The sequence below is a fragment of the Ornithorhynchus anatinus genome, chromosome 13 (genome assembly GCF_004115215.2).
Source record: "Ornithorhynchus anatinus isolate Pmale09 chromosome 13, mOrnAna1.pri.v4, whole genome shotgun sequence".
Lineage (NCBI taxonomy): Eukaryota > Metazoa > Chordata > Mammalia > Monotremata > Ornithorhynchidae > Ornithorhynchus > Ornithorhynchus anatinus.
Genome location: NC_041740.1, coordinates 9,008,574 through 9,033,612, shown reverse-complemented (window position 1 = coordinate 9,033,612; position 25,039 = coordinate 9,008,574). Strand labels below are relative to the sequence as shown.

General features: G+C 44.4%; 1 protein-coding gene across 1 annotated transcript in view; it reads left to right on the top strand.

Annotated features, from left to right (window-relative positions):
* Nucleotides 1–24,652: 24,652 nt before the first annotated feature.
* Nucleotides 24,653–25,039, top strand: part of LARP4B (La ribonucleoprotein 4B) — an 80,686-nt gene continuing 80,299 nt past the window's right edge. The window contains exon 1 of the mRNA XM_029077845.2: nucleotides 24,653–24,730. The gene's annotated coding sequence lies outside the window, so the exon portion shown is untranslated. The remainder of the gene's footprint in view (nucleotides 24,731–25,039) is intronic.

Sequence of the window (25,039 nt, the reverse complement as noted above, 5' to 3'; positions counted from 1 at the left end):
CTTCCTCTTTCAACTTTCCCTATAGACCTGGACTCCTTACTTTTTCTCCACCTTTTTCAAGTAAATGAAACCTTCAACCAACACCTGCTCCGCTGCTTCTAGGAAGGATTTTCCTCCTACCCAGGACCTTTACTTCACAGCCGATGGCACGCAGACAGAAGCATCCAACTTTCCAGATGGAAGACGGTGCCCCCAACCAACTAATGGCTCTAGCCAACTGGAAACAAATTGATCAACTGACTGATTGGTTGATTTGTGGGCTGTCCTTGCTTCTCTTCCCAAATCCCTACTCAAAGCTGATGTGCTGCATGGCACTAGGAGGAAAAGAACATTTTTAGCATAAGCCTCCTGGAATCATTCCCCTCCTTTCTTTGAAAGATCATTCACAGTAACACCGGGAACATATGACACAAACATGCATTTGGCAATTCTCTGGTGATTTTTGTTGCTTTTCAGGGCAGTATTTCTGATAGCAAAATAGGGATGAAGATCTAAACTGAAATAGGAAAGGAGCTATTTCTGAACCTTTTCCCCAGAATAATTGGGCTAGAAGGGACATTTAGCCCATTCCCAAGTCTCCAGAAAGAACTGCCCTTAATACTTCCAGAAACACAATCATCTCCTTACTCTTAAATATCTGCATCAAGGGTACCCCCACCTTCCTTTGATTCAGTATTTCACAGTTTTCTAGTCATCAGGTTCAAATGTTTTCCCTAATGTTTTTCCCTTCTATGCCTCTAATAATAAGGGGAAGCAGCATGGCCTAGTGGATAGAGTACAGGACTGGGAGTCAAGAAGAACTGGGTTCTAATCCCACTCCTCCACTTATCTGTGAGACCTTGGGCAAATCACATAATTTCTCTGTGCCTCAATTACCTCATCTGTAAAATGGGGATTAAGACTACAAGCCCTATGTGGAACAGAGACTGTGTCCAACCTGATTAGCTCGTATCTACCCCAGCGCTTAGGACAGTGCTTGGCACATAGTAGGCACTTAAGTATTATTATTATTAATAATACTAATAATCATATTTGGTAGGCACTTACTCTGCACCAAGCACTCTACTAAACAATAGGATAGATTCAGGTTTGTTTCCTCTGAAAGGAAACTTTTTCTTCTGATATTTCTATCTTTTGTTTATATTAGATACATTTGAAGTTCAAACTACCCAGCCCCCAGATTAGACACCTCTTACAGTGTGAAGTTTCAGTGAGGCATCAATCAGCCCTTGTTACTTCCTGATTCCACTTCTGTAATTTAGTGCCTCCTTCCACAGGGACTGGCAGTTGGGGGTAAATTTTGCTTCAGAGCTCTATGAATATCCAATGTTTCTCGGATTCTTTGGGCATTTGATTTTCATCCAATTGTCATCCCTATAGCACTTATGTACATAACTGTAAATTATATTTTATAAATTATTTATTTGTATTAATGTCTGTCTGCCCCTCTAGATTACAAGCTCATTATGGGCAGGGAACATATGCCCATTGTGGACAGGGATTGTCTCTCTCTGTTGCTGAATTGTACTTTCCAAGGGCTTAGTCAAGTGCACACAGTAAGCACTCAATAAGTACAATTATGAATGAATCTACCAACTCTGTCCTATCCAACTCTCCCAAGAGCTTAGTACAATACTCTATTATATTCTAAATATCAGATTCATCTTGAATATTTTTCTTCACACACAAACTTGCCTCTGTCACATTTCTTTCCTCTTTTCTTCATCATCAGAACTCCTAACTTTCCACCACCTCTTCTTCTAGCTCCACTCCATGTATTTGCCCATAAAACATTATCCATCTATTGTTTCTATTATTAGAAATACATTCCTAAGAGAAGCAGCGTGGCCTAGTGGAAAAAGCACGGGCTTGGAAGTCAGAGGTTGTGGGTTCTAATCCCGGATCCACCACTTGTCAGCTGTGTGACTTTGGGCAAGTCACTTCACTTCTCTGTGCCTCAGTTACCTCATCTGTAAAATGGGAATTAAGACTATGAGCCCCACGTGGGACATCCCATAGCCTTGTATTTACCCCAGCGCTTAGAACAGTGCTTGGCATCTAGTAGGCGCTTAACAAATGCCATCATTATTATTCCTAATTCTTCATCAGCCAAAATCCACTGAACGACCTTTCTTGTCTTCATGTAGAGGAAGATCTGACTTTTTGGGCCACAAACCCAACTGCCTTCCCCCCTCTCTTTCCTGTACTTCTTCCTCATTTGATTTTTTCCCCAAGCAAAAAGCACCGCAGCCTTGCCATGGAATACACTGGGACACAATATCAAGAGGCAGGAGACCTGGTGGAGAACAATGAGAGATTCCGAGCTAATTCTGAACAAAGACTTTGAGAAGCAGCCGGCCTTGTGGAAAGAACTGGGGTCTGGGGGTTAGAGGACCTGGTTCTAATCCTAGCTCCACCACTTGTCTGCTGAGTGACCTTGAGCAAGTCACTTCACTTCTCGGCCTCACCTCATCTGTAAAATGGGGATTAAGACTGTGAGTCCCATGTAGGACATGGATTGGGTCCAACCTGATCAGCTTGAACCTACCCCTGCACTTAAGTGCTTGGCATATAACAAGCACTTAACAAATGCCATTAAAAAAAATCTTGGGAGGTTCAGACTGAAAAAGTTTGAGGAAGAAGGAAAAGGAGAGGAAGAGGGGGAGAGAGAGAGAGAAAGAAAGAAAGAAAGAAAGAGAGAGAAAATGAGACTAACAGATGATTGGTTGCTCCACTTCAAGGGGGCAGAAAATCATGGAGCTGAGTAAACATTTCATTCAGCATTTTAGACTTTTGTGCTGGGGCTTGCCTGGAGGCCTTGATTATAGTCTCACTTGGTTTTCTCATAGCTTATCTAAGTTCACTTTGGCAAACACCCTTCAATCAAAATGCTGTTGGTTAGGCAGTGTGTTTTTTCATCCAGCTGGAGAACGAATACAGCGGGAGAATCATCTAATAGTGCAGACAATGCTGGAAGCATAAAGCTTAGGCTCTTGAAAACTGGCTGAAGTGTGGTCTAAAATGCTAATCTTAGAGACTCTCTCCCTCACTGGAAAGATTCAGGCCCAGGGGAACCATATCTCCTAATGCTTATCACTACAAAATGGCCTTCACACCGGCTGCTCCCTGTGTGGGGCAGGGTTATGGATACATCTGACGCACAGTTAAGCAGAGACTCATACCGACAGCCAACGGCAAGAGCTGCTCTAATCGAGGCAGAGGACTTCATGTTAGGGCCTGCTGTTTTACCAAAGTTCATTAAGTTCCACTGCAACACCAAGAAGAAGTATGGCCTAGTGGAAAGCACACAGGACTGAAAGACAGAGGAATTTGGTTCTAATCCTGGCTCTGCCAATTGCCTGTGACCTTGGGGAAATCATCTACCTTCTCTGTGTCTCACTTTCCTCTTCTGTTAGATGGGGATTAAATACTTGTTCTCCCTTCCCCTTAGAGGGTAACCCAATGTGGGTCAGGGACTGTTTCTGATCTAGCTGTATTAAATAATAATAATAATGATGGTATTTGTTAAGTGCTTACTGTGTGCCAAGCACTGTTCTAAGCGCTGGGGTAGATACGAAGTAATCTGGTTGTCCCACGTGAGGCTCGCCGTCTTAATCCCTATTTTGCAGATGAGGTAACTGAGGCACAGAGAAGTGAAGTGACTTGCCCCAAGTCACACAGCTGATAAGTGGCAGAGCTGGAATTAGAACCCATGACCTCTGACCCTCAAGCCTGTGCTCTTTCCACTAAGCCACGCTGATTTCTCTTGGCACAGAGTAAATGCTTACAAATGCCACAATTACGATTACTTCTCTGTCCTCTGTGTTTCACTGACTGAGCCCCTCATATAATTTGCAGATTTTGACAGTTGGTGATTTTCCCATCTTCTTCTATGCTTGCCTCCTGCTAATTGTGGGGAGAGTCTATCTCTCCCTTTCCTCCTGTTTAAACTGAATGGAGCAATTGAAGTCCTCAGTATCCTCCTCTGCCTCCTTGAATCTCATTGCCTTTAGGGCTTTATGTGTCATCTTCATTTCTTCTCCTCCCCATTGTTCCACTGAGTGGAGTAGGTCTGTTTTAGTGGTTGTTTCCTGCAAACAACTCCAAATGGGGAGAAAATCACAGGAGAAATTCAAGTGAACTCATCCCCAGGTTTAAATTGAGAGATTACAAGGTGAGCCAGCCATGCTAATGATCCAAGGGGTATTTTTCATCTAGCTTGGGGTTTCTGTGTTCCTCTTTTACCATCCATTTAGTAGCCCCCTGGCTTTGTTTGGAGTTTTTTTTCTCCAAACTGTTCCTCCCTACAACTGAATTTTGAGAAATGAAGGGTGTTAACCATTGGTGTAGATGCACTTCGTTTTCCCCCTGATTTTTCTCTTGCACTACATTTTTAGCCTCTCACTTCCTACCCCACTTTCAGACTGCTGAGAGGTTTTTCTTTCCATTTTGAATCCTCTGCCCCTTGGGGGGTCTGTTTCCCCTGCTTTTTCAGTGTTTATAGAGGGTGTTAGTTCACTAGGCTTTTCCCTGTCTTTTTCTCTCTCTTTCTCTACCACCTGCTTTTCAAAGTTTGTGTGTCTTCTCACTTCCTCTACCAAGCCACTTATCTTTTTTTCCCATTTTCATGCTCCTCTACAGCTTTTCCCCTCTTCTCACTCTTCATGTCCTCCTTTACAATGACAGTAACAATAATGATATCTGTGGTATTTGTTAAAGGCTTACTATGTGTTATACAACTAGATTAGACACAGTCCTGTCCTGTATGGAAAGGGATAATGGATACTCAATTCCCCAGATGAGGAAACTGAGGCACAGAGAAGTCAAGTTACTTGTACAAGGACTTACAGCTAGCACGTGGTGGAGCTGGGGTTAGAAGCTAAGCTAAGTCTCCTTATTTCAAGTCCTGTGCTCTTTCCTTTAGGGCACACAAATTTCCCTCCTACTTTCTCCTTTCCTGTTCTCCCTCTCATCCTGTCTTTCCTGCTTTGGGATTTCCCTCTCTCATGCTCTTTCTCCTGTTCTTTGTATCACACATTGATATTTTCATCCCCAACCTTCCCATCCTCAAGACTCATGCTTTATTTTCTCTTCTGCTCCCAATATTGCCATATAAACTCCTCTTTGCTTCATTTTCTAATTCACTCCACGTTTGTCTCCTTCCACTGTCCATTCGTCCATTCTTGCCTCTTTCTTAGCTTGTGTCCTTCCTTGCTTCCTTCATTCCTTCCTTCTTTCCCTGTGTCCCTTTCTACTTTTCATTCTTTTTCATTCCCTTTTCTCTTTTCTCTCTCCCATCCCCACTCTTCTTGTTCATCTTCTTCTCTAAATCTATATCTTCTGCTCTCATGTTTCCAGTTCCATCCCTCATCAATCAATCAATGAGTTTATTGTTTACTGTATGCAGAACACTGTACTAAGCACTTGGGAGAGTACAATACCACAGAATTGAAAGACACGTTCCGCTCACCAGTAGCTTAGAATCTAGAGGGGACGACACCCATTAAAATAAATTAGGAGTATGTACACAAGTGTTGTGGGGTGAATATCAAGTAACTATCAACATCCCTCTTCCTTGACTTCTTTTTCCCATTTGCACTCATCTCTTTCTGCTCATCACTCTTCCATCCTAAGATAAGCAATGTTTTGTTCTCTCTCCATTTCGGCTACCTTGCTGTATCTTCCCCCTATATTTAGCATCTGCTCCCGTGTGCCCCTAGCATGTGAGGAAAATCTCTAAAGGGTCTTATTATATAGGATAATGACTGTGAATCTTTATATCTGTATTAATTGTGTTTATCCTTTCTCCTCCATCAGATTGTCACCTCCTTAAGGGCAAGTATCATGTATTTTCCTTCCTTGGTCATTCCCCACAGCACTGAGTGCAGATGGCATCTCAGTGTTTGCAGCCTTGTTTTCCTTTCTGTTTGTGGCATATTCAAGGGAAAAGGAGTTGGGAACTATTTCTTCAATTGATTTCTGTATGTGGTCGGAAAGTGGCAGCCTAAAAATCTATTACTCCTTTTCTTTAGCCTCACCAAAACTGAGCTTTTTCTCTAGGTTCTAGGAACCAGTCATCCCTCCCACTACCTGTCACTTTGAGAGACGCCCTTTTCCTGGATGTCTTCCAGGTAAATCTAGGGGAAGTGCTGTAGAATCCTCCCCTTGGGCCCTTGGGAAGTCATTTAGAGTCTGAGCCCTCTTGTTCGTGAAAGAGGGAATAATACGTCTCACAAGAATGGTGCCGTGGGACTAATAAGCTTGTGTCTCTGAAAGGCTTAACTGTTTTTCAATCAAAATGACATTCGACTTGGGTCTGTATTATTTGATTTTGTACCTGACTTGTTCCATCAGCCAGTAAGCTCTCTGAAGCAGAAACCTGTTATTTACTTGGCACAGCTTGACTTTCCTCCAGGACCTTACACATTTATGAGGTTCTATATTCAATAATAACGTGCCACTCTAAAGCGCCTACCCTGCCATTTTTAACCTGCAGCTATACGATAGTCTGGCAGGTCAGATAAGCTGAAGTTTGGTGAGGGAACAATGACTTGCAATTTTGCGTTTGGTGGCTGGACCAAGCAGTAGAGCCAAGAAAGATTTTCAAACACTGTAAACCCTGGATGGAATGGCCCCATGTCCAATATCAAGCTGGGAATGTTCACTCCCTCCAGCTATAAGCCCAGATTCTGGCACAGGCAACTTAGCTCTTTGCTCTCCAAAAGAGATAAAATTGGGGCCAGGCATTTTACCTCATGACTCTTCCAAACAAGACTAGAGAACCAAAAAACCTGTCCATCAGCGATTTCTAGACTAACTTGCTGCATGACCTTGGACAAGAGGTTTGAACTCTTGGTTCATTCATTCAATCGTATTTATTGAGCGCTTACTGTGTGCAGAGCATGCTAAGTGAATGTCATTCTACTAGATGATCGCTCAGAACTAGTCCCTGCACTGGGAAGTTGTCAGTGTCCCCCTCCCACATCTTTGGGGAGCAGGGGCTGAACCTGTCCCCCCAAACTTTTGGATTTTTTAAAATAGTATTTATTAAGAGCTTAATCAATTAATCATATTTACTGAGCGCTTACTATGTGCAGAGCGGTGGATTAAATGCTTGGAAGGATACAACTGAATTAGCAGATACAATCCCTGAGCTTGCAGCTTTGAGCGGGAGACTAGTTCTGAGAGATGATCTAGTAGAATGACATTCACTTAGTGAATTCTCGATAAATAAGAATTAATGATGAGAGTGATTGTAATGAGATTTTATAAGTACTTGGTATGGCATGTGTTATTTTTCACATGAATTAGAACGTGTCCACCTCCCAATTTAATGAGACAGTTTATTTCCACATGAAATGAATAGTTGCAAGTGAGCTTGAAAGGCTCAATGATAGGTGCTATGCTATGAGAGCAGGAGATGCTCTTGGTTAGTGCCCTGTAGCAATTACATATGTATTGATTTCGAAAAATCCTTTGGAATCATTCACTGGTGTTGACCGGAATTGGTGTTTGCGAAAATCTTTTACAGTAGCTCAGGAACGTGTTTGTTATATTGTGATATTGTACTCTCCCAAGTGCTTATAGTACAGTGCTCTGCACACAGGAAGCACTCAATAAATACAAATGACTGCCTGGTGTCTTTGGATTCCAATGCTGATGGCCTTGTTGTGGCCAAGAACAGGGTAGGCCTGTTCTTGAGAAGCAGCGTGGCTCAGGGGAAAGAGCACGGGCTTTGGAGTCAGAGGTCATGGGTTCGAATCCCGGCTCCGCCACTCGTCAGCTGTGTGACTGTGGGCAAGTCACTTCACTTCTCTGTGCCTCAGTTACCTCATCTGTAAAATGGGGATGAAGACTGTGAGCCCCACGTGGGACAACCTGATTCCCTTGTGTCTACCCCAGCACTTAGAACAGTGCTCTGCACATAGTAAGCACTTAACAAATATCAACATTATTATTATTAGGCCTGCTGCCATGCAGTTTTCTTTTAATAATAATAATTATGGTACTTGTTAAGTGCTTACTATGTGCCAAACACTCTTCTAAGCACTGGGGCAGATACACTTTAATCGGGTTGGACATAGTCCTTGTCCCACGTGGGGCTCATACTCTTAATCTCCATTTTACATTCATTCATTCATTCAATTCATTCAATCGTATTTATTGAAAGCTTGGAAAGTACAGCAATAGAGACAATCCCTGCCCACAACAGGCTCACAGTCTATAGATGAGGTAACTGAGGCCCAGAGAAGTGAAGTGACTTGCCCAAGGTCACACAGCAAACAAGTGATGGAGTCAGAATTAGAACCCAGGTCCTTCTGACTCCCAGGCCCGGGCTCTCTCCACTAAGAAGCGCTGCTTCAGGCCACACAGATATGCACCTGCACTAGGGGACTAGGTGAAGATCCTCCCATTTACTGTCTGAGCTGCAATTATATTAAAAGAATAGGAAAGGAAGCCTTTAGTACCTGTCACAGAAAGCCTGAAATAATGGAAATGGCTTCAGGGGTTGATGAGTCACTCTTCATTGGAATAAAAATGGCTCAGGGCTGGAGATTCTGTGCAGGGTTTCTTCTTGAATTTCGATAGTGGAGAGACATAGGTAAGAGGGATATTCATTCTCTCCTGGTTTAGCCTGAAACACCTCAAGTGCTTCCCAGGGGCCATTGATTTCCAAAGCAGACTGTAGCCCTGAGACACGGAGGCCAGAATTCAATCCATCAATCAATCAATCAATCCATGGTATTTATTGAGCTCTTATTCATTCAATCGTATTTAGTGTTGGTATTTGTTAAGCGCTTACTAGGTGCCGAGCACTGTTCTAAGCACTGGGGTAGACACAGGGGAATCAGGTTGTCCCACGTGGGGCTCACAGTCTTAATCCCCATTTTACAGATGAGGTAACTGAGGCCCCGAGAAGTTAAGTGACTTGCCCAAAGTCACACAGCTGACAAGTGGCTGAGCGGGGATTCGAACCCATGACCTCTGACTCCAAAGTCCATGCTCTTTCCACTGAGCCACGCTGCTTCTCTGTTCCAAATCGGAATCAATGTTCCAAATCGTATTTACTAAGCGCTAACCGTGGGCAGAGCACTGTACTCTTACTGTGTGCAAACCATTAAATTTAGCATTTGGGAGAATACCATACAATACAATTTGTATTGTTTGTGGGCCATCTCTGCCCACAGGGGGCTTACAGTATAGAGGGGGAGGCAGACATTTAAAAAAAAAATTTGAGGTAGAGGAAATGGGCGAGTAAAAGGATAACTGCATGAGTGCTCTGGTGCTCAGGTGAGTATCAGAGTGCTCCCAGTGTTCTTCCACATCCAGTCTGGAATTTCTATTATACTTAAACACTCATAGAAAAACCAAACTAGAAAATTTCACTGAGAAAGTAAAACAAATGGCCACTTTTGCATACGCTGAGAGTGAAAATGAGTTGGTTTCCTTTGCAGATTAGTGAAAAGGCTACTACAGGGTGATGGATCACAAACAGCACTGTGTATGTTCCAAATTATTTTATTCTTCTAAAATTTGGAGGTTTGTTAATAGCACAAAAAGATTTTCATTTTTTACCTTGTTGGTATGAATGGAAACCCAAAATAAGCAACTGAGAAGTGTTGCCAAATGAAATCTCTTCATAGGAAGCTTGAAGCATACTGAGGACGCCATCAGTAAGAGGAATGTGGTCCTGATCTACTTCTCAGGTGAGCAAAATTTGGGTTGCAAAGATTATCCATTCTCCTCCCCCTAAGACGAGGAGATTTTAAGTGTTCAAACAAGATAGGCATGAAGGTTAAAAAAGGCCAATGAAGAGATAAGGAGAGAAGAGAGAGGAAAAAGGGAAAATGGAGATGGGGCAGTGGGAAAGAGGAAAAGGGGAAAAGACAGAGGACAAGGGACTTGGGAGGCAGGGAAGTGGAGAGATGAGAAAAGGAAGAGAAAGAAAAATGGAGAAATATTGGACTGTGGTGGGGTGGTGAAGGGGAGGGGGTCCTACTTCCCCCTCTCCATAACCATTAGATATTGATTTCTCCCATTGTCTCCTTTTCCTCCATCTCCTCCTCCTCCTCCTCTTTCTCCTCTCCACCTACCGGTCCACTGTTACTCTTTATGTTTAGTATCAATGCCGGGTGACAGCTCAACCCAGGGATGTAATCAAACATGCCTTGAATAAGTCAGTGACAGCATGGCACTGGATTCCCTAGTCACGGCTAGCTGATTTCAACCAAGTTTAAAGGCAAGCACAGAGGGGCACTCCCCTCAGTGCCACTTGTCAGCAAAAATCAACAGTCTTGTAGTATTTACATTAATCGAATGACTTCACTGTGGAGAGACGAGGCTAAGGTTGGAATTTTAGAAATGTTTTGGCTTGAAAGTGCATCTCTCCCAAGCCTATGAAGTCGTCTGGGAAACTGGGGCCTAGAGTAATGGAAACGGGAAGTTTGCTGTTAAGCTTATCCTTCCAAAAGAAGGTACGACTCCCAACTCTGTTTTCCCTTCCTTTACTGGCTTCTTCTGTGGAAACAGGGAGTGTTTGGGTGGAGTGGATGGGTAAGAGAGCTGAGGCTGCCAGCAGAAACACACTCTGATAGTTGGATGGTGGGGAGAGAGGCGAGGGGCAGGTTGGATGAAGCTGGATGAGCAACCAGTTTGCCCAGTAGATAAAGCCCTGCTGGAGGCAAGATGGGTTTAGCTACCGTAGAAGGTATGCATGGGGAAGCCTCTGGCAGGCTCACCAGTCAAAGCATTTTTTTTGTGTGTCTCAGTGCCCAGCTTCAGAGAAACATTCCTCTGGAAAACATTCTTGAAATTTCCCAAATCTGGAAAGAGTAGCAGAACCAGCTAGCTAATATATCTCCATCCTTAACTTTGACCTCAGGTCCAGAGAGAGGTTTGGTGACAGGCGGTAATCCTTTCCCCAAGACTTTCCTAATCTAATTTTCATTTTCATTTCTCCACTGCTCAGCCAGTTGCCTGCCTAGAGAAATGTCTGCAAAAGCAATTAGTACATACCAACCCTCCTCTTTTTAGGAAGTTGACTCTTAAAGTTAAATGTTAAACACTTTTTCATTTCCTTATTTTTTAGAGCGATCCAAATGTATTTCAGTCGTAGTAATTATTTTTACCTTCATCCCAAATCTTGAACAGTTAAACACTTTTTCATTTCCTTATTTTTTAGAGCGATCCAAATGTATTTCAGTCGTAGTAATTATTTTTACCTTCATCCCAAATCTTGAACAGCACCAAGGAAATAATTTCAGTCACTTTTTAAAAGTGACTAATGTGTCTACCCACAAATACCATTCCCCCAAAAGTGCCCATAATATAATAATTATGGTATTTGTGCTTAAAAGGAAAGAGCTGTTAGGTGGGTGAGCCAGGAACCCAACTTCAGATAGCCATAGGCAAACAAAATTGAACTTGAATAAAATTATGGAAAGAGAGAAGGGCTTATCCAGGTGATGGCGACTGCTTAGAACCAGATTCAGCCCGCACTTCCTCTTTTTCACTCTGGCCCACAGCCTGGGGCTTTAAAAATAATAATAATAATCCTTCTGAGTTCCATCCTGTCTGCAGCTTTTTGTTTTTGTTTTTTTAATGGTGTTTGTTAAGTGCTTATTATGTGTCAAGCACTGTACTAAGCTCTGGGGTAGGTACAAGCTAATCAGGTTGGACACAGTCCACGTCCCACAAGGGGCTCACAGTCTTAATCCCCATTTTATAGATAAGATAACTGAGAAATTAAACAGAGAAATTAAATTCATTCATTCGTTCAATCATATTTATTGAGTGCTTACTGTGTGCAGAGCACTGTACTAAGCACTTGGAAAGTACAGTTCAGCAATAAAGAGAGACAATCTCTAAATGACTTGCCCAAGGTCACCCAGCAAACGAGTGGTGGAGCCAGGATTAAAATCCAGGTCTTTCTGACTCCCCAGTCCCTGCTCTATCCACTAAGCCAAGTTGATTCCCCAAAAAGCAATGAAAAAAATTGATGAATGCTGAGGACCCCCAGAAGGAGGGGGCCTGGGCCCTGCAACTTCCTCACTCTCCACTCTGGTATGACCAGAGAAAAACCAGATTCTGACTCTTTCAACATCAGGCAGAGGTGCTGTGGTTTAAAACAAAGTTGCAACTATGCTCTTCCATGTTCACCTGCTTTCTGAGTCTTCATTAGCTCAGCTGTGGGAGTATTTGATACTTAATGATCCCAATTGCCCTAATTCTCCCTTCCACCTTCTCTGCAATGTGTATTCCTTAAGTGAACTGCTTTGTGCCTCGTACTGTCTTAGGCACAGGGAATTTAATTGAAGTGATAAATACAAGACATAGTCCCTGACCACAAGGACCATGCAGTCTACAGTGAGGCAGACAATATACATAAAGAAAAATTATATTCAAAAAATAAATGAGAAAACCACAGTAAGTATATTAAAATCAAGCCAACTGAGCAGATTAAATAGTCAAGGTAACTCAGTGTCAAGCAGGACCCTCTCTATTGTCATCGGTGGTATTTATTGAGCACTACCATGTGCAGAGCACTGTACTAAATGCTTGGAGAATACCACAGCGTCGGCAGACACGTTCCCAGCTCACAACGAGCTTACAGTCTAGAAAGGGAGACAGATATTAATTATAATTTATAATAAATTATTTAATGATATGTACGTAAGTGCAGTGGGGCTGAGGGTAGGGTGAATATCAAATGTCCACAGATGACAGATCCAAATACAAGGATGGCACAGGAGAGAGAACTGGAGAAAAAGGGCATAATTGGGGAAGGCCTCTTGGAGGAGACGTGACCTCAATGATGTTTTGAGAGTTCAAGGATGACAGTCCTTATACTTTTCCTCAACCCTCAAATAGGAAGAGAAGATTTGCCTCTGCCAATCTCCCTTAGCTTTGGGGAGAGACCTTTTTGGGGAATCGAAGAGGGTGAGGGGTGGACTTACTAGGGTCGGGTTGTCCACACATTGACACAGCTAAGAGGTTGAGTGTAGGGTTCTGGGGCCTCAGAGATACTGTGGTGGTAATGGCACTCCAGCAGAGTAATATTTAACCAGGCTTATCTCGAAGTCTTGCTTTGCTTTTGTTCCCAAGGATCTCCCCACTGCACTTTGCAATGCTGCCATGAAAAGTATAAATGCAAGTGCACAACAATTCAATTATAAAAGCGATGAAAAATACAGTGTGTAAATAGGAGAGGGAGCAGTGTTCTGCAGAATAACATCGGCCTTTTGTAAAAGGAATCAGAACCTTGAAGCATCATTTCCAACAGGTTGGAGACCCTTTTTTTCCAAGTGTCTATTGTTTATACTGTGTAACAGCACTGCAATTTCAGCAGTGTTCTGATACCCTACAATTATAATTATGTGGCTCTCTTGTTGGTTACCCGTTAAATAGACAAGTCATAGGACATTTGCTATTTGTGTTGGTGAATGGAAGTGCATTGTATTTTTTTCCGTGCTTGAATGAAGCTGAACAAAACATTCTCTTTCTTTATTTATGTGAGTTGGAAAGACATTGGTACTGAGTTTAAGTCAAGAAAATATTGGTACTTACTTCCTGTCCACTGTGAATCTGGATAGCTGTAAGCAGTAAGAAAAAGGGATATCCACACAAGTTAGACTTCTTCAGAAACTCAGCATATAAAACTAGTTCTGTACAGAGTTGTATTCCTAGTTTAATATTCTGCAATACTAAAGTAATTAAGGGATTTTTTTAAAAAAATTAATTAGTTAAGATTGTTGGTTTCAATCTAAAGCATACACCTAGAGAGGTCAGCAAGATATATCTGCTTAAACTGATCCTAGAGTCCAGAGAAGATCAACAAACCTAATTAAAAAGTTGCAGTATTGGTCTTAAGGAAAGGTTAAAGAAAGTGGGGTTTTTTTAGCTTGAAGAAGAAAGTTAAGGGAAGATATACTTGCTCCAGATTTTAAGGAGGATATACAACCAGGTGTTCTTTATCAATACAGAGGACCAAACTGGACCAAACTGAATAGGCTGAAAATAGACTGAAAGAATTTTATTAGACTGACGGAAGAACTTCTTGACTGTAAAAGTGATTTATATTAAAACAACTTAGCAAGAGAGGTTGAAGGGTATTTTTAAAGTAGGCTAGACAACCATCTGTGTTGAATTGTTTATGCACTCTCAATCCCCTAGTGGCTAGCTTGCACTAGTTGATCTAAGGAAATCCCATCCAACTTCAAATTTCTAACAAAATTAAATTATGTTAAAGTTTCCAACTTCTGTCCTGGAAGGATCCACCTCGTGAACTCCGGGAAAGTTTTAGAAAAGTCAGGACCACACCAGAAGGTTTAGGAGCCCAAGGGTAACAACAGGAGTCCTGGGCTTGATTCAAGCTCCTGAAGGGCTCAATCTCCTCTAGACTGCAAGCTCCTCCTCTAGACTTGTAAACTCCTTTTTTAAACTATAACCTCATTGTGGACAGGGAATCTGTCCACCAGCTCTGTTGTTCTCTCAATCAATCAATCAATCATATTTATTGAGCACTTACTGTGTACAAAGCACTGTACTCAGGGCTTGGGAGAGTAGATGCACTCCCCGCCCACAAAGAGCTTACAGTCTCCCAAGCCCTTAGTACAGTGCTTTGCACACAGGAAGTGTTCAGTAGATAATAATAATTATCATAATAATAATGGTATTTGTTAAGCACTTACTATGTGTCAAGCACTGTTTTAAGCCATAGGGTAGATACAAGACGATCAGGTTGGACACAGTTCATGTCCCACAGGAGGCTCACAGTCTTAATCCCCATTTTACAGATGACGTAACTAAGGCACAGAGAAGTGGAGTGACTTGCCTGAGGTCACACAGCAGATAAGTGGTGGAGCTGGGATATAGAACCCAGGTCCTTCTGACTAGGCCATGCTGCTTCTCCAATTGATAGATTGATTGACTGAAGTGGTTTAGAAGGACTCCTGCTACAGTGACCTTTGGCAAATCTTTGGATGCCCCAAGGCTTCTATTGGGATTTTTCTCATGGTCATGTCCGTATTATTTTACAAAATGCTCATTGGATGGTAAACTCCTTGAAGGCAGACATTATCAGGCATTATGTTTTTTACTTCTATTGCATTTTCCCAAGAACTGAGTACAGTGCTCTGCACACAGTAGGTGGTCAGTAAAAACTATTGATCACGGTTAATTTTGGTTAAATTGATCACTGAAAAATAGAAAACTAAATCCTCTGAGATTCTTAGATAAAAATTCTATTGGATTATAAGATATTATTAACAGGTAGTAAATAAATCTTCATCAAGACAAAACTTCATGAAAGCAAATTCTGATAAATTTATTTTTACTTAATGGTTGTATCGCTGTTTACTGTTATGGTGTACTCTCCCAAATGCTTAGTACAGTGCTCTGCACAGAGTCAGCGCTCCATAAATACGACTGAATGAATGAATGACAAATTTTTTTAAATGGAGTAATTCTGGAGAATGATCCTTCTCTGTTTTCTTAGGGCGACAGGGCATCTTGCATTAAATGGGCTAATCAGGCCTTTTGGGACACTATTCTGTCCCCTGAAAACCAGTCAGTGGGAGCCCCTGATGCCCCTGTTCTGGCCGACATCCAGGGGTTCCTTCGGTGTGGGGTGGCAGCAGGTGGTCGGCAGCGAGACGGAAAGCCAACACTGCCCACTTTCTTCAGCCGGCCCCCCGAGGACACGCGGTGGCCTCTGAGATACCTGCCGCTTCCACAGCTGCTCCCCGGAGGTTTCTGACAAGACAGGAACTGGCGCAGGATGGGCGGCCTTGCCAGAGATCCCTGGAGAACAGGGAACAACTCTGACACGGGGCCCGGTGGCCGGAACACCCGTTGAAGCCGCTGGGGGAAAGGGGCATCTTCAACTGTCCCTCACAATGTCCTACGTGTGTGTGTTTGCCACACTCTGCCGCTTCCTGCCTGTGTACCCCTGATTTTGTGCCTCTCTGACTCTCTCCTCACTGGTTTTTCCCTTGCTTTTTCTCAGGGTTCCTCCTCCTCTAATCACCATGTCTCTTCACCCTTGAATTTCTGTTTTTCTCCTCCTTACTGGCTTTGCCTCTCTGTGTCTCTATTCTTGTCTAAGTTTGTTGCCCTCTTCACCCCCTTTGAATGCCCATCCGTCCAATTTTATGCCTAACAATGGAGTTTTCAGCGGGTCTGTCCTCCATCCGTGTGTATGTGGGTGGGTGGGGGGTAAGAGGGTGTATGTTTACATGTAGCTCCCTGCTGTTGATCCTGTGGAAAGAACACAGTTCCGGGAATCGGTAGACCTTGGCTCCAATCCCGGCTCTGCTCTGCCATCAGTGATAAGGGCTTCTGAAGAACCACATAGGATATTCACAAGATGGAAAGGCCCAGCAGGAATCTGGAAAATAGCTGGCTCATGTGGGCAGCAAAGACTGTCATGGCCCGCTGTGAGTCAGTCAGTCAGTCAGTCGTATTAATTGAGCGCTTACTGTGTGTGGCACACTGTCGTAGGTGCTGGGGACAGTACAGTGTAGCAGTACGACAGACACATTCCTTGCCCACAATGATCTTATGGTCTCAGAGGACCAGGGTGCAACGGTCCATCCTTCCTATGTAGTGGTTTGTGTCAGCTGGCGACGAGTCTTGCGTGTAAAAAACCTTTGTGTCCATTTCGTAATGGGCTGCGCCACTGCCCGCCTTGCCTGTTGCACCAGTTAGAACACGACTGGCAAGGAGGAGGGCGGGCAAGGGACCCCACACAAACCATTATCACTAATATGAACTCCTCCCTGCAGTTTTGTGGTCCTTAAATCTCAGCTCTGAGGCTTCATCAGTTATTCTGGATTGGAGAATCCATCATCATAATCACTCTGGGGCTGGGGGGGGGGGGGGGTACGCGTGCACGTGGAGGTGAACCTGTGTGGTCCAATAATGATAGTAATAATAACTGTGGTGTTTAAGCGCTTGCTATGTGCGAAGCACTGGGGGAAAGATAAAATCATCAGGTTGGACAAAGTGCGTGTCCCATATGGGATTCACGGTCTAAGTAAGTGGGAGAAGAGATATTGAATCCTAGTTTTCAGAGGAGGAAACTGAGGCACAGGGAAGTTAATTGACTTGCCCGAGGTCACACAGCAGACAAGATCTAGTGTGATCTAGTGGAATGAGTGTGGGCCTGGGAATCAGAGGACCTGGGTTCTAATCACAGGGTCTGGTACTTGCCTGCTCTGTGATCTTGGACAAGTCATTTACTTTCTCTGTGCCTCAGTTCCCTCATCTGCAAAATGGGAATTCAATGCATCTTCTCCCTCCTACTTAGACTGTGAGCCCCATATTGGACCTGATAATCTTGTATCTATCCCAGCGCTTAGTACAGTGCTTGGCACATAGCAAGCCCTTAACAAAACCCACTGTTTTTATTAGTAGTAGTATGTGGGAAGCCAGGATTAGAACCAAGATCCTCTGACTGCCAGGCCCGGGCTCTTTCCACTAGGCCACGATGCTTCTCCAGGGCACACCGTGCTTTAAGCCTCAGGAAATATAGTCTCTTTAGTTACTGCCATTTTGTACTTGGAATTAACTAATAGAAATACTTGATTTTAAAAGGCATGGCAACAAAATATGCAAGGTATTTGTATGAATAATTTAACATTTCGCTTTTCATACATGGTGCCAATAATGATTGGTAACTCATAGGCATTACAAAAAGAATTATGAACTGAATTTATTAGGTGGTGAAGTTAATTCAGAAATAAATGATGATTTAAGAAATGTTCAGGATTAAATCTGTTTCAGAGAAATGCATTTTGAAGTAACGGAGAGGTGAAGCAGAGTTACTAGGGTGCAATTGCTGCCTTAGGATGAGGTTTATAAGAGGTTCCCTGACTTCTACCCCCAGCCTCCATCCCTGGCCTCTACCCCTTGGTCAGAAAAGAGCCTTTAAAGTCCTCTGTCCTGTCAGTAGCTTTAGAGTCTGAGCAAGGGTGGGACATTTTTTGCTGTCCCAGACTGACTTTTCATTCACCAAAGCAAATTTGGATATTTATCCCAAGCAGTCACATTTTTCCCCACTGATTTTCATCCATTTTTTGGTGTAGAATAAGCCCCAGTAAATTCTCAGAAAAAAAGTAAAATTAAAGACAAAAACCAAGGATCTCTAAGGATATACTAATAAAGTGGTTCTACATAAGCAACATGAAAATCTGATGCTACATAGGGATTGTGATTCAGTGAAATTATTATTTTTAAATGAAGTCAGAAGTATTCTACAGAATTAATCTCTCCTGGCATAGCTGGGGTTATTAGCCAGGTCTTATTTGGCCCTTCCAATAATTCAAATTCTTGACACTATGTGAAGAAAGCAATCTCAGTGGCTAATATTTTCTGTAGTCACCATGAAACTGTTAAAAAATAATTTCAACTGTATGGACTTAAACGATTAAGCCCTACTTTCCCTACATCTTTTTGTCTTTACCCGTAAAAAAAAAAAGTACCCACTATTGATTAAGTATTGTCACACTAAGTGGCAAATAATTTTATTAACATCAATGGATTTCCTGTTGAACTTGAACCTAAACTCAGAAGTCTGACATGGTTCAAGTTTTCAAACATGGATTTGTCTTTATTGAAACTTCATGTAGTTTGAAACTGTACTCTCCCAAGTACTTAGTTCAGTGCTGTGTATATAGTAAGTGCTCAGTAAATACCATTGATTGATTGATTGATAGATTCAGGGTCAAGACAGCTGGAAGGCAAGAAACATGCTAAATCATCCTTCTCTCCTTTTGTTTGCTTTTTCTTCAACTTTCCATTTCCTCATCTGCAAAATGGGGATTCCATACTTACTCCCTCTCCTGCTTGGACTGTGAGCCCCTATATGGGACAGGGATTGTGTCCACCTGATCAACCTGTATCTACCCCAGAGCTTAGAACAGTTCTGGAAACATAGTAAATGTTTAACAAATAATACCATAATGATAATCGGAATCACAGGCAGGTGAATTACAAGTCCTGAACACATGGAAAGTATGAAGTTATTTTTCCTCAGTCTCTGAAAACTCCATTGCGAATCTGCCAGTGAGTGAAGTCGAGAAGCAGCGTGGCTCAGTGGAAAGAGCACGGGCTTTGGAGTCAGGGCTCATGAGTTTGAATCCCAGCTCTGCCACTTGTCGGCTGTGTGACTGTGGGCAAGTCACTTCACTTCTCTGCGCCTCAGTTCCCTCATCTGTAAAATGGGGATTAAGACTGTGAGCCCCACGTGGGACAACCTGATTCCCCTATGTCTACCCCAGCACTTAGAACAGTGCTCAGCACATAGTAAGCGCTTAACAAATACCAACATTATTATTATTATTATTAAGTGGGAACTTAAACCGATGTTGTGAAACTCCTTGTCATAAATACTATAAGTAGACATTCATTTTCTACCTCAATTTATTTGGCTTAATTAACATTTTCAATCAGTCGTTAATAGAAAAGCAGGATTGACCATAGCCGTGTTTTGAAATTTGAGCCAGGGACCTAGATGAACTGGGGCAAGGATAAAAATTCAAAATGGATGAGTCTTTCAGAAATAGTTGAGAATTAGAAGTACTTTGCATGGTTCCTTGGTTTTTTGTGTTTTTAAAAAATCTCCATTCTAAGAAATGAACACAATAACGGCTGATAGCTTCCTGACCAGTGCTTCTGATTAGGGCGCATATAAATTTATGCCATGAACACCAGGCTGCATGTTCATTAGGGTATGAACCTAGAAGAATTTAGCTTTGGGGAAAGTCAGAAGTGCAATAAAATTTGAAAATACGACCCATAGTACAAACTGTTCTTTTTATTCTACCGCCAGGTCCGTCATTGCTTTGTTACAGATAAGCTTCAGCAAAAGCGATCTCAATTTATGTAAGTATATTGTAACAGCAAGAATTCACAGGTGCCCAATTTTCATGTTGACTATGGGGGCGAAATCTATGGTGGGGCTTTGAGAGTTTGTGGCTTCCAGGTGACAGAATCCCCCTCATCCTATCCTGGCTTCCAGCGGGGGAACAGATCACCCCCAGAACTGAGCAGTACTCACAGAAATCCCAAGTTGGGCTTTGGCGCTTAATCATGTGAGTGAGCCATCTGGCCTGGACTGGTCGCAGAGCCTGGAGGTGGGGAGATAAAAGGTCCCTGGCCAGGTCCGGATGGAGGTGGGGGCCCAAAAAAGCCAGCTATAGTCCCTGAGGACTCTAATTTCACGCTCCTCACCCGTTTGTGCCCAGTACCTCACTGACTCTGAGGGAGGTTCATCCAGCCTTCGACCCCAGAGCCTGGCGGGATGAAAACAGACCCAAGTTTGCTGCCAAAGTCCTTGCCTGTGGCCTGCCAAATGATAATTATTGTGGTAAGAGGGGGACCAAACAGGCAGAGGAGTTGACATCTTGGCAGTACTATTTCCTGCCAGCCCCCGGCCTAGAGGGTAGAGTGTGGGCCTGGGAGTCAGAGGCCCTGAGTTTTAATTCCGGTTCCATCACTTGCTTCCTGTGTGACTTTGAGTAATGATTTAACTTATCTGTGCCTCGGTTACCTCATCTGTAAAATGGGGATAAGATACCTGTTCTCCCTCCCTCTTAGACTTGAAGCCCCATGCTGAGCAGGGATTTTGTCCAGTCTGCTCAGATTGTAGCTATCCCATTGCTTAGTACAGTGCTTTGTACATAGTAAGAGCGGACCATATACTTTTATCATCATCAGAGGGGTGGAGCTGACTGGTGTCTGCCACCGACTCTGGCCCAAAAGATGTGGTAACAAAGTTGATGACTTCACTTTTATAATCCAGGTTCTACCTTCATCCCCCAACTCAAGTGAGTGCCTGGGTAAGAATTTATTACAAGCTGCTTCCAACCAGAGGGTCTTCAAGTAGTTGACTGAGAAGAAACAAGAAGTAACCTTTATTGTAGTGACCTTTCCCGAGTGCTTAGTACAGTGTTCTACAGAGTAAGTGCTCAACAAATACCCTTGATTGATTGGTTGATTGCTGGAGGATGGAGATGTTATCCCTAGCCTGCAGAACACTAACTGGAGTTCTTTAAGGATCAAAGAGCTGCTAATCGGTCCACCTATCTTCCCTTAGGAATCAAAGGTGTAATTAGTGCCCCTACAATTTTCACCTACTCGCCCTCTTACCCCTCTGGCAGCCCAACCATCAAACAGAGGATCTGGAGAGGTAAGGAAAGACCAGAGCCCAAGTAGGAGTGATGACCTTAACATTAAAGAATTTAAGAATTGTTGGAATGGCTCCATGAGTAAGAGCTTAAAGCTTTTATTTAGCTCTAGAAATATGCAATTCAGTTTTGCAAAAAATGTCAAGCCTCTACTGCTGCTATTTAGCAGTATTTGCACCTCTGTTATCTCTGCTCACTAAATGGGATTGAATGAATGAATATCTCTGATAATATCTTATTTTACTAAAGTACAGATGTTTTCTGCTAGGAGACTGTGGACCTGCAACTAGCACAGAAAACTTGGAAGAATGCTGGATCCATAAATGACAGATCAAAGAATGTGGGCTTCTCTCCTGCCAGTGTTTGAAAACTGTAAATCAGGATACTTAGTTTGAAAGATAGAGATTAAAACAGGGAATTTTTTTTTGAAAGGGAACGCTGACATTGTTTTGAATTTTAGTGGATCTTTAGTTTCTCCAAAACAGTAAAACTGGGGTGGGAACAGGCATAAACAAAATTGAACATATTCTGTCTCTCATTTCCTTTGGTGTCATAGTCATTGGAATCTCTACCGCAGAAATTTTTGAATATTTGCTAAAGCCGGCCGCCTGAATTTTTATCCTTTAGTGATGGGGAAGTTGGTAAGGCCAGTAGTGAGGGAATAATTTTGCCAAATGTGGGTGGGGTCAGTACCATTTTTGAGGAAAGTTTTGAAAAGAATTTTTAATACTGGGGCAATGTTTGCTAGCAAAGGAGCATAAGATGAATGAATGGAACCAAGGTCAGCGTTGGCCGACGACAGGATTTTGACCAGTGTAGTATGCTGTATTATGGATAGGGAACGCGTCTGCTAATTCTCTTTTATTGTACTCTCCCAAGGGCTTAGTACAGTGCTCTGCTCAATCAATACCACTGATTGTAATTATCTGTTGCCGACTTGTTCATCCCAAGCGCTTAGTACAGTGCTCTGCACATAGTAAGCGCTCAATAAATACTATTGAATGAATGAATAATCTCGTTTTCAGGACTGACTGGCAGACACCTCATTGGTCTGCTACAAAGGAACCACTTCCCACCGGTGCATATCACCCCTGGCATTGAGCCGGATCATCTGTAGACCCCACAAAACTGATGATGGCTTAGGTTGGGAATGAAAAAGGAAAAACTTCCTCCCCTCCACAGCTTATCTCCAAAAACTCGATGCTGGGAATCTTGCCACAACAGAAAATAGGCCACAGAGATCTTGCTTGGCTGCCCCTTTTAAGGGTCTGCCATCTCACTCTGCGTCGAGGGCCAAGCGAGGAAAGCGGCTTAGCCTGGTGCAAAAACCACGGAAATCAGGCTCGAGTTCTAATTCTGGTTTCCCCACAGGCCTGCGGTGTGGCCTTAGTAAAGTCAGTTAACTTCCCTGGGCCTCAGTTTCCACATCTAAATTTTCCCTCCTGCTAAGACTGTGAGCTCCAGGTAGGACAGAGACGGCTTCCAAGTTGATTCTTCTTCCTCTAACCCAGTCCTTGCACATCGTGAGCACTTAACAGATTCTTTTATTTTCATGATTATTAAAAAAGATGGACGTTGTCCCCTGGTCCTCAGGGATCAGGGAGAGCGCACCCTGAAAGGGAGAGAGGCCCTGAGGAGGCGGGTGGCCACCTGCCGGCTCGGTCCCACCCTCGAGAACCACACTTGGCCCCTTTGGAGTCATTCTATAAACATCGATCGATTGGTTGGTCGATCGATGAGCCAATTTGGGGACAGGGGAGCCCCGTGGGGAGGCGACCAGAGGCCTCAACAATGGCTTCGGGCAGCCCTGAGAGGAGCTTCATTGATCCATTCCTTCAGTCGTATTTATCGAGCGCTTACTGTGTGCAGAGCACTGTAATAATAATGTTGGTTTTTGTTAAGCGCTTAGTATGTGCAGAGCACTGCTCTAAGCGCTGGGGAGATACAGGGTCATCAGGTTGTCCCGCATGAGGCTCACAGTCTTCATCCCCATTTTACAGATGAGGGAACTGAGGCACAGAGAAGTCATTTTGTTATTCCCCTATTTATTTTGTTCATGAGGTGTCCATCCCCTTGGTTCTATTTATGGTGATGAAGTGGTCTTGTTTCTGTCTTGTTTTGTCTTGTCTGTCTCATTCATTCATTCAATAGTATTGATTGAGCGCTTACTATGTGCAGAGTACTGTACTAAGTGCTTGGAATGGACAAATCGGCAACAGATTTGAGCCCTTTGATGGGCTCCCAGTCTAATCGGGGGAGACGGACAGACAAAAACAATAGCAATAAATAGAGTCAAGGGGATGGACATATTAAAACAATAGCAATAAAGAGAGTCAAGGGGATGGACATATTAAAACAATAGTAATAAATAGAGTCAAGGGGATGGACATATTAAAACAATAGCAATAAATAGAGTCAAGGGGATGGACATATTAAAATAATAGCAATAAGGAGAGTCAAGGGGATGGACATATTAAAACAATAGCAATAAATAGAGTCAAGGGGCTGGACATATTAAAATAATAGCAATAAAGAGAGTCAAGGGGATGGACATATTAAAACAGTAGTAATAAATAGAGTCAAGGGGATGGACATATTAAAACAATAGCAATAAATAGAGTCAAGGGGATGGACATATTAAAATAATAGCAATAAATAGAGTCAAGGGGATGGACAGCTCATTAAAACAATAGCAATAAATAGAATCAAGGTGAGCCCGTCGAGGGGCAGGGAGGGTCTCTCTCTGTGGCCGAATTGTCCATTCCAAGCGCTTAGCGCAGTGCTTCGCACCTAGTAAGCGCTCAAAATATGAATGAATGAATGAATGAATGAGCCTCCCGTGCGGGGAGGGCGGCCCCGGCCCGTGCGCATGCGCGCTGTGGGCCCAGTCAGGCCGAGGGGAGGGAGGGAGGGGGGGAGGGGGGGAGGGAGGGAGGAGCAGCGGGGCCCACGACGTCAACAGCCCCGGCGGCGGCGGCGGCGCGCCGACCCCCTCCAATCCGCCGCGCCGGCCGGTGGGTGCGCGCGCAGCGGGCCGAAGGGGGAGGGGGGAGGGCAGAGGGGAGGCGAGGGGCGGGGCGAAGGGCGGCGGGCCCCACCAATGGGCGCCCGGGGTTGGGCTCGGCCGCCGCCAGTGGGCGGGCGGGGAGGGGGCGGGACTTCCGGCGGGGACCGGAAGCGGGGGGCCGTGTGTTCTCATGCGAACGGGAAGGAGCGTTGGGGAGGCGGACTGTCGGGGCTGAGACCTTTCGGGCCTCCCAGGGGCAAGATCCGCCGCCGCCGCCGCCCGCCGCCTCCGGCCCGCGCCGCCCTTCCCCGCCCCCCTCCCGGCTCCCGCCGCCTCGTCCCCCCCGCCCCCCCGCCCCCCCGCGCGCGCCCGCCTCCCCCCGCCCGTGTGTGTGTGAGCGCGCGCGTGTGTGTGTGTGTGTGTGTGTGGCTGGTCGCGGCCGGCGCTGCGGCGGCGGCGGAGGAGCCGGTGTCCGGCATCGGGCGGCGGCCGAAGGAGGAGGAGGAGGAGGAGGCCCCAGCGGCAGCTGTGACAGGTGAGTGTCGAGGCCCGGGCGGCCTCCGTCCCTCCCACCCCGTCCCCGCGGCTGCTGCTGCCGCCGCCTCCGGGATGGCGGCGGGGAAGGTCCATCTCCCCCCCCCTCCCCCCTCCGCCCCCACACACACCCAGAGCCCCGGTCCCTCCCCCCCCGCGGCCTCCAGCCTTCGCTCTTGTCCCTTGGTCCCGGTGCGGGGGCGGGGGCGGGGACTGTCCCCCTCCTCCCTTCCTCCCTCCCTCCCTCCCTCCTCCCCGCCCCTTCCCTCCCTCCCTCCCTCCCTCCCGCAGGCCTCGGCCCCGCCGCCCG